The following is an 8434-nucleotide window of genomic DNA, read 5'->3' on the forward strand; positions in this document are numbered from 1 at the left end:
TCTCTTCGACTACGACACCATGAAATAATTGACATTGCGCTGAACAACATCAAACGTGCCGCAGAGCGCCGGAGAAGAGAGCAAAAACAGGTTTGCACACGCCGTGACCTTCACATTGGACAGAAGATATTAGTACGCACACATTATTTATCTAATAGAGGAAAAAGTAGATGTAGTAAATTTGAGCTTCTATATGCAGGTCCATATTGAATTCGCAGCATTCCTCACCCCAATGTAGTACACGTCGAAACTCTGAGAACCAGAAAAACCAAAGGGAACCACCATATCTCCAACATCAAACCCTTTATTGAATGAACATACTTTATGATTTATCACACTGTAATGACATTTCCTGATTTTTTTTATGACCACTTATGCAATTACATTCACATGAACACTTACTGATGATTATCGTATATTTTCTTGGCAAGTGCCCGGCAAGGTAAGGTTAGCAGGTCGCTTTTCTTGTCGTTACACATCAGACCGTGCACATTTTTCCAGACGAACTTACACATTTTATGACCACTTATGCAATTATATTTATGTGACTACTAACTGATGATTATCGTATTTTTTCTTGGCAAGTGCCCGGCAAGGTAAGGTTAGTAGGCCGCTCTTCTTGTCGTTACACATCAGACTGTGCACATTTTCCATTCTTCATGTATGTATGATTGTTTTCCTGTTTTGTTTGTATGCATTATGAAATATTTAAGATGTAACAAACACTAGTTGACTTTGACGTTTTGCCTTATGATATCTCAACATCGTGACTATTTTACTTTTTTTTTTTTTTTTTTTTTTTTTTCTGCTGCATTGTGATACTCTGTGTACATTTTTGTACCTGCACACTGTCTATATTTTTGACATATTACGTTTTCTGTCATGCTATGCTGTGTGCTCAATTATATCACTAGAAACCAGCTTTTATTTAATGGGTATATGATTTAAATGCAAGACATTAATCATTGTTCATCATTTTCAGAAAGAAATAACGTGTAAAAAAAATAAGTTAAACAGAAATGGGAATTTCACCTTCGCAATGAACGAAAAAAGATACAATACCTCGTCACGAAAAGTAAATGGATCAGAATTAACAAGCATTAACAAGAATGTACTACACACATCGTATGATCGCAGTCTTAACTAATTTTTTCTTTCAGAATACGAGGCGATTGATGCAGACTGTCAGACAGAACTACACATCTTAGTTTTAGTGATGAAATCTGCTAGAAATTAGGAACTTTATACTATGAATAGTTGTATAATGAATAATGAAGTGACTTTTTTGCAGATGATAATGAATGATGATGAATAGTGATACAGAATATGCTAATATGGATAATGAAGTTTTTCTTTACAGGTGATGATAGTGATGGAATTATGGTGATATGGATAATGAAGTTTTTCTTTGCAGGTGATGATAGTAATGATAATGAAGTTTTTCTTTTCAGATGAGGATAATGTTGAAGTTTATGTATTTATGCTATGTAGTTATTTAAGTATTTGTTGCAGTTCGTCTTGATAGTATGTCATATGTCGCATGGTATGATGACTGAAGGTTTTGTAAAGGACAGCTAGAGAACATATACATTTTATACACATTTCGTTACCTGTTAATTCGAAGTTCACTACTTTTCAGCATAATATGCGTCTCTTCTTTCAGTTTAATAATCCATTTTGTATTTTTTGCAGGAGAAATTATTCATGAAATTAATGTGCTATAAGCAGTTGGTCATTAAACCTGTGTCTTTCATGAATGTGATCACTTATACTCTATTTGTTTCATAACCTTGCTACAACTGACTCATGACGAATGACGTTACACATCTTCATTTGCAGCAAGAAGTCAAATGCAAATATTGTTATGCCCCAGCAATTAATTATCGATCCCAACGCAATGCATTGCTAGCACAATAAAATGTATTACCAGTCCCAAATAATGATACCAATTTAAAAGAGTTATGAGTAATACTGAATAATTTTTTTTCCAACCACAGTCTTTGAGTGATAGCTACAGAGTGTTACATTTTAAATATGTTATATGTCACTTGAATGATGAAACATGTTTTGTAATACTCAATACTTGCTGACCAATTAATGCCACTGTTTCTTATATTTTAAATTTGTATTATATCACTTTCATATTATATATATGAATACCAGTAGCTTGATGCTACACTCTTTAACTCCTGTTTTGAATGATGACTTCTGATGTTTTGTAACTGGTCAATGAGTGCCAATGTTCTCTGTAAAAAAATGACTTATGAACATTATTCTGTAATACTTCATACATGGTACAGAAATGTTCAATAACTGGGCGATGAGTGCCACAAATTACTCAAATTAGTTCTTAGACTAGTGTAATTATCAATGATGACTGGCGTAAGACTTCATGTCCTTCACCTTGTGACCTAATTACCAGAAATTACTGTAATATCCGTTTGTCCTGTCTATCCTCATGCTCATGGAGCACTATATTTGGTTTCTGCACTAATTCTACTTTGGTGTACCTTACAAGAACGCGGTGTTGACACGACATGCTGTCCACCACCTTGAGCGATGGAGATGTTATTATGGTCCCACTGTCTGGTGTACCTAATGTACTACCAAAATGACAACATAGAATATTACTACGACATTCCAGTGTCTTGGCTACAATGATTAATACTTCAGGGAAAAGAACTTCAGATTGTCTCACTTGGTGTTGTGCTTCTGTAGAAAGATATGGACTTTCAGTGCAGCTGCATGCAACCTAATGTGCTACAACCATGATGCAATCCTTCCCTTTCCTATCCTAGTTCTTGTAAAATAGTAAAAAAAAAGAGAAACTACTGTGCGTGTGCACTTTATGTCATTTGTTAATATGATTCGTACTCATTCCGTATACATTTTGTGATTTCCTGATATATTCTGAGCTACTGTGCGTGTGCACTTTATGTCATTTGTTAATATGATTTGTACTCATTGTGTATACTTTTTGTGATTTCCTGATGTATTTTGTACTACAGTGCGTGTGCACTTTTGTCATTTTGTTAATATGATTTGTATTCATTGCGTATACATTTTGTGATTTGCTGATATATTCTGAACTACAGTGCGTATGCACTTTATGTCATTTGTTAATATGATTTGTATTCATTACGTATGTACTACAGTGCGTGTGCACTTTATGTCATTTGTTAATATGATTTGTACTCATTCCGTATACATTTTGTGATTTGCTGATATATTCTGCACTACAGTACGTGTGCTCTTTATGTCATTTGTTAATATGATTTGTATTCATTGCGTATACATTTTGTGATTTGCTGATATATTCTGAACTACAGTGCTTGTGCACTTTATGTCATTTGTTGATATGATTTGTACTCATTGCCTATACATTTTGTGATTTCCTGATATGTTCTGTACTACAGTGCATGTGCACTTTTGCCATTTGTTAATATGTTTTGTACTCATTGTGTATACATTTTGTCATTGTGTGATATGTTCTGTACTCATTGCATGTGCACTATATTTTATTTCATGTTCTGCACTTATATATATGTATATATTCTGTGATTGTAAACTTAATTAATCAAGAAAAATTTTTTGCTCATGGCAAGTCCAATTGACTCACCATCGCTGCCAAATTTTTGCCCCCCCCCCCCCCCCCCCCCCCCCCCCAGTGGAGGGCTATGTAAGACGTATGCGTTGCCGGCGATGGGCAAGGCATGGGAGAGTCTCCGACCAGAGAGCAGTATGTAGTTAGTTGTTGCTTGTCGCTAGTCGGCAGTAGTCTTCTGTAGTCTGCGTGAGTCAGCAGTAGTCGGCAATTGTGTGCGCGTGTCGGCAATCTGCTCTGGTCGAGACTCTGGAGGATGGGTATTATTGTAGAAGGTAAAGAAGCAGCCTTGCGCATATCTAGTAATGTACATTAACTGTCATCAATTTCTTTAAAAAATGCCCAAATAGTAGTTTTTATAATATAAAGTAATTTTTTTTAAAAAAAGTATTCATTTCAATTTAAAGATTTTATCCAATGAATAATTCTTCCTTTCACGAATCACAAAGCATAGGCCAGCATTGCACGGAGCTGTACAAAACTTTTTTTGTAGGAGCAGATATATTCGCAGTCATTATTGAGGTAAGAATTTTTGCTTTTTTTATTCAGAATACAGGGCCGAGGCGCAGCGCTGCTGTCGTCATAAAATTTACCAGGTTACTGAATTTTTTTTTATTATCTTGGTGTTTAGGAATTTTTCTGTTTCGAACTTAACATTAAATGAGAAAAGAATTTTGTGGGAACATTAAATGTGCATGCATTTCTGCACAGAGATTATAAATGGGAGCCAATTTTGTTCAGAGGTTACATTATTTAAAATTCATTTAATTATTATTTCCGTGGCGAGGTTACACATGGTTCATATTTTAATTTTAAATATTTTTGTGGGGAGGTTACAATATTAGTGGGTATAATAATGAATAAGAATGTAGAAAGGCGGGTGAACATAGTTATAGCTTAACTCAGGTTTATACGCCTACTAACTCCGCAGGTGATGAAGAGACTGAAAGAATATATGACAAGAGCAACCATTCAGATAATTAAGAGAGACGAAAATTTAAGTGTGATAGGTACTGACATGAAATAGGAGGGAACGGAAGAGAATGGAAAATAGTCGGAGAACATGGACTGGAGGAAAGTAGTCAAAGGAAAGCCATATAGTTGTATCTTGCACAGACCACAATTTAGTTATTGCTAACACTTAGTTTGACGATGATGAAAGAAGGTTGTATACGTGGACGGGAACTGCAAAAGCTATAATGGTGAGACATATTTAAAAACCAAATTTCAAACTGCAAAGCATATTTAACAGAACGTGAAGACTCTGACTGTAATTTCCTGATTCTGAACTGCATATAAAAACGGGAGAAATTCTAGAACGTTATAACATTAGGAAGATGGGACCCGGATGAGTTGAAAGAACCACAGGTTTCCTAAAGGTTACGTGCGGCAACATTTAATTGAAGCAGCGGACAGCAGTACAATAGAAGAGCAATGGGTAGTTTTGAGAGATGAAATAATGAATGACGCAGAGAATAAAAGAGACAAAACAAAAAGTATCGCTAGAAAACCTTGGATAAAGCACGAGATAGTGAAGTTAACGGACGAGATCACATAATTTGAAAATGCCGCTCGTGAAGAAGGCAGAAGAAATTACAGACGGATAAAAAATGAGACTAATAGTACCACCCCCTGACTACCAACCCATTCTGTGAAAACCGCACATCAATAGCACTTTCCACTTCCCCAATATTTGAGGTGCAAGTTAAAATAATATACCAGCAGTGGGCAACTATGTATGATAAGAAGAGTGATTAAGGTAAGCAAAGAACACGCACTAAAGCTCAAGAAACTGGTTTAGGCATGCGTATTTAAGTTCAGAGATATGCAAACAGGCAGAATACGGTGCTTCGATCGTTAGCGCCTGTATAAGACAACAAGTGTCTGGCGCAGTTGGTAGATCGGTTATTGCTGCTCCAATGGCAGGTTATCAAGATCTAAGTGACACATCATCTAAGTGACAGAGCATCTCCGAGACAGCGATGAAGTGAGGATTTTCCAGTACGACCATTTCACGAGTATACCGTGAATATCACGAAACTGGTAAAACATCAAATTCCTAACCGCTGGTCCTGCAAGAGCGGGACCAACGAAGGCTTAAGAGAATCGTTCAACGTCATAGAAGTGAAGCCCTTCCGCAAATTGCTGCAGATTTCAATGCTTGGCCATCTGCTTGTGTCAGCGTGCGAACCATTCAGCGAAACATCATCGATGTGGGCTTTGGGAGCCAAAGGACCACCCTATACCATTGGTGACTGCACGACACAAAGCTTTACGCCTCGCCTGCGCCCGTCAACACCGACATCGGACTATTGGCGAGTGGAAACAGGTTGCCTAGTCCTACGACTCTCGTTTCAAATTCATTTCTCGTTTCATCACGTGGATGGATGTGTACGCGTATGTTGACAACCTCATGAATCCGTAGACCTTGTATGTCAACATGGGACTGTTCAAGCTGGTGGAGGTTCTGTAATAGTGTGGGAGGTATGCAGTTGGAGTGATATGGGACGTATGATACACCTAGATACGACTCTGACAGGTGACACGTACGTAAGCATCCTGCCTGATCTCATGAATCCGTTCATGTCCATTGAGCAGTCAGACGGACTTGGGCAGGACAATGTGACACCCCACACGTCCAGAATTGCTACAGAGTGGCTTCAGGAACTCTTATGAGCTTAAACTCTTCCGCTGGCCAACAAATCCCCAGACATGAACATTGTTGAGCATATCTGGTATGCCTTGCAACGTGCTGTTCAGAATACATCTGCATCCCCTCGTACTCTTACAGATTTACGGACAGCCCTGCAGGATTCATAGTGTCCATTCACTCCAGCACTACTTCAGAAATTTGTCGCGTCCATGCCACCTCGTGTCACGGCACTTCTGCTTGCTCGCGAGGACCCTAAACGCTATTAGGAAGATTTAACAGTTTGAAACTTCCTGGCAGATTAAAACTGTGTGCCCGACCGAGACTCGAACTCGGGACCTTTGCCTTTCGCGGGCAAGTGCTCTACCAACTGAGCTACCGAAGCACGACTCACGCCCGGTATCACAGCCTTACTTCTGCCAGTACCTCGTCTCCTACCTTCCAAACTTTACAGAAGCTCTCCTGCGAACCCAGCAGAACTAGCACTCCTGAAAGAAAGGATATTGCGGAGACATGGCTTAGCCACAGCCTGGGAGATGTTTCCAGAATGCGATTTTCACTCTGCAGCGGAGTGTGCGCTGATATGAAACTTCCTGGCAGATTAGAACTGTGTGCCCGGCCGAGACTCGAACTCGGGACCTTTGCCTTTCGCGGGCAAGTGCTCTACCAACTGAGCTACCGAAGCACGACTCACGCCCGGTATCACAGCCTTACTTCTGCCAGTACCTCGTCTCCTACCTTCCAAACTTTACAGAAGCTCTCCTGCGAACCCAGCAGAACTAGCACTCCTGAAAGAAAGGATATTGCGGAGACATGGCTTAGCCACAGCCTGGGAGATGTTTCCAGAATGCGATTTTCACTCTGCAGCGGAGTGTGCGCTGATATGAAACTTCCTGGCAGATTAGAACTGTGTGCCCGGCCGAGACTCGAACTCGGGACCTTTGCCTTTCGCGGGCAAGTGCTTTACCAACTGAGCTACCGAAGCACGATTCACGCCCGGTATCACAGCCTTACTTGTGCCAGTACTTCTCCTACCTACCAAAGTTTACAGAAGCTCTCCTGCGAACCTAGCAGAACTAGCACTCGGTCGGGCACACAGTTTTAATCTGCCAGGAAGTTTCATACCAGCGCACACTCCGCTGCAGAGTGAAAATCTCATTCTGGAAACATCCCCCAGGCTGTGGCTAAGCCATGTCTCCGCAGTATCCTTTCTTTCAGGAGTGCTAGTTCTGCTAGGTTCGCAGGAGAGCTTCTGTAAAGTTTGGAAGGTAGGAGACGAGGTACTGGCAGAAGTAAGGCTGTGATACCGGGCGTGAGTCGTGCTTCGGTAGCTCAGTTGGTAGAGCACTTGCCCGCGAAAGGCAAAGGTCCCGAGGTCGGGCACACAGTTTTAATCTTCCAGGAAGTTTCATATCAGCGCACACTCCGCTGCAGAGTGAAATCTCATTCATGTACCAGTTTCTTTGGCTCTTCAGTGTAAATGTATTGTCAAAACAAGTACCTACAAAAATTTTAAATCATCAGGTGATGTGAGACGGTTCTGGTTGGGCCAGGCAGGGCGCAAGCATCCTGAAAATCACATTGTTCAAGGGTGGCCTATGGATACCCAAATACTATCTTACAACGGTTCCGTGCCTAATCGTCATGGCAAATGTCGCCCAGGTTTATGGTGTGAGCAATGTTTGGCCAGAGGTGAAAGTGACGGAAGTGGGAACTCCACATGGCCATGAGTTCGAAAAAAATAACAGTAGTAGCGCGGGCAGGGAGAAGTCTCAGAGGTTTATTTTAGTGCAGTTTGTGGGCGGTGGTTGGCGTAGCTGAAACAGTACAGATTGGTAATCTGAGTATCGTGGGATCGCATCCCTATGCGGAGATTTTTCTTTTTTATTATGAAATTTTTCGTCACCTACGAACGAAGCGAACCGAATAATGCTGAATTTATTATACACTACTGGCCATTAAAATTGCTACACCACGAAGATGACGTGCTACAGACGCGAAATTTAACCTACAGGAAGAAGATGCTGTGATATGCAAATGATTAGTTTTTCAGAGCATTCACACAAGGTTGGCGCCGGTGGCGACACGTACAACGTGCTGACATGAGGAGAGTTTCCAACCGATTTCTCATACACAAACAGCAGTTGCCGGCGTTGCCTCGTGGAACGTTGTTGTAATGC

General features: G+C 40.2%; 1 non-coding gene across 1 annotated transcript; it reads right to left on the reverse strand.

Moving 5' to 3' along the window:
• Positions 1–6865: 6865 nt before the first annotated feature.
• On the reverse strand, positions 6866–6940 carry Trnas-cga (transfer RNA serine (anticodon CGA)). Its single transcript has one exon. It is a non-coding gene; the product is annotated as a tRNA-Ser (tRNA).
• Positions 6941–8434: the final 1494 nt, after the last annotated feature.

This window comes from Schistocerca serialis, chromosome 2 (genome assembly GCF_023864345.2).
Source record: "Schistocerca serialis cubense isolate TAMUIC-IGC-003099 chromosome 2, iqSchSeri2.2, whole genome shotgun sequence".
In the NCBI taxonomy this organism is placed as follows: domain Eukaryota; kingdom Metazoa; phylum Arthropoda; class Insecta; order Orthoptera; family Acrididae; genus Schistocerca; species Schistocerca serialis.